This window comes from Aptenodytes forsteri, unplaced genomic scaffold (genome assembly GCF_000699145.1).
Source record: "Aptenodytes forsteri isolate BGI_AS27 unplaced genomic scaffold, ASM69914v1 Scaffold285, whole genome shotgun sequence".
Taxonomy (NCBI): domain Eukaryota; kingdom Metazoa; phylum Chordata; class Aves; order Sphenisciformes; family Spheniscidae; genus Aptenodytes; species Aptenodytes forsteri.
Window position 1 is genome coordinate 98,027 of NW_008794453.1, and position 2,117 is coordinate 100,143.

The window sequence follows — 2,117 nt, forward strand, 5'->3', positions numbered from 1 at the left end:
GCAGGGCTGCTCTCAATCCCTTCATCCTCCAGTCTGTGTTGATAGCAGGGTTTGCCCTGACCCAGGTGCAGGACCTTGCACTTGGCCTTGTTGAACCTCATGAGGTTCACACGGGCCCACTTCTCCAGCTTGTCCAGGTCCCTCTGGATGGCATCCCGTCCCTCTGGCGTGTCGACCGCACCACTCAGCTTGGTGTCATCCGCAAACTTTGACTACAACTTCTTCCAGGTAGACACCTGCAGCTTGACTGGGCCCACTGAATTCCACTCAACTTTATACAGAATAACTACAAAATAGAAAGCTCCCAAAAAATAAAACCATGTGATGAAATCTTACCAGAAAGATGATTCTTTTTAAGCCCAAATCAAACAGAAAACTCATCCCCTTCAACACTAGCAGCAAAAGACAGTACTGAAAAAGATCAAAAAGCATTTCATGTGCTGCAAATAAGCCTATCTTGAAACAAACACCAATTTAGCTAATTCAGCACACGCCTATCTCCATGAAAGCATAACTTCAATGTCTTCTTAATTGCTTTACGATAAGCTGAAATAAGTCTCAACACAGCCTTCTGCACAGGTTTCAATTAGGATTAGCCTACATAAACTGCTCCATTTCAGTCATAAGACCAGACCATAGAAGACCCTCTAACGTGGATGTTATTATAGAAAATAAAGACAATTGTGCCAGTATAAGCAATTGTTGTACAGGCTGCTTTGCAAAAGAGCATTTTTTTTTTTAGTGACATAAGTACACAGAGGTTGTAAACAGTATCAGTCTATTTATTTTAGTAAAAGGTAACTGTTTCCCTAAATAAAATTGCTCCGCTGTAATAAAGGCATGTGTAAATCCAGCCTGAAGAATAATAAGTAACAACTTTTTACAGGAAGCTTCGCTTACAGACTAACCCACAGTTTTTGAGCCCAGTTATTCACTGTTTTGATGCTTACATCACTGAAAATGCTTCTACAAACCGAGGCAGAATTATTTATAACCCTTAAATCCAGGTGACTGTCAGCAGTGCAGTCTTATAGTCTGGGCACTGGGGTAAACAAAGACACACATCAAAAGGGAGAGCTGAGCCTTTCTGTTGATTCCCCAGACACAACCTTATTCCGATTAACAGTTCGTGACTGCTGCTAATGGCAGCAGGAAGGATTGCGACTTTGTGGCGAGGATAAGGCAGGCACAGGGAGCACAGGTGCATTTTCTGCCTTAAAGCCATAATCTGCTGCGACAACAGGATTTGGGTTTAGCAGCAACCCTGGCAAAGTAATTCAAAACACTCTCCCTACAGAGGTGTGTTCTCAGGTTTATGCCCAAGATTGTTAGCACTATTATTACCCCTTCCCCGAAAAGCCTAAGGTCACTGAGAAGGCAGTACAGAGAGAGCAGGGTCAGAGACGGGGAAAGTCACAACACAAAAAGGTGCCTACGAGCAGATGCAGGCTGAGGTCTCACCTGCTGCACCCATTTAGGGAAAAACTCCTTAGAACTCCTGCTCCCTTTCCAAGCACGGTGGGGCCAGAAAGGAGGGAGGAAAGGGAAGATAGACTCAAGCCTAAAAACACGCTTAAGAATAATAATGCACCAGCCTACAACCCCAGAACACGCGTAGGAGGGCAGCGTGACCAACCAGCACCCCGCCAGTAGGATGTTTCCTGCTCTGGTGGCGGTGGTCACAAGCAGCAGCCTCACCAAAGGGCGCTGGACACAGTCCAGCAACCAGGCCTCCTACACGCCGCAGGGGAAAGGGGTAACGTGTCAGAGATGAGGGGATGCAGCGCTAACTCGAGGGGTAACAGGTCCGGCCGCCAGCCAAACACGGACGAGAGCGTAGGAGAGGCCCCAAAGGCCCCTTCTCCAAGTAAACACGGGGCAGGCACCCCCAGCCCCACAGATGGCCCTCTCCCGGTGCACACAAAGGCGGCCCCATGCCCACCTCCCCAAACGCCCACAGAGGAAAGGGCGGCCCCTCCGGCCCCTCCAAAGCCCATACAGAACGATGGAGTCCACTGTGACCCCACAGACATTCCCTCGGCCCCACAGATGCCCTCCTCAACGCCCGCAGGGGACAGGGAAGGCCTCCCCCGGGCCCAGCGTGCCCCCCTTCCCCC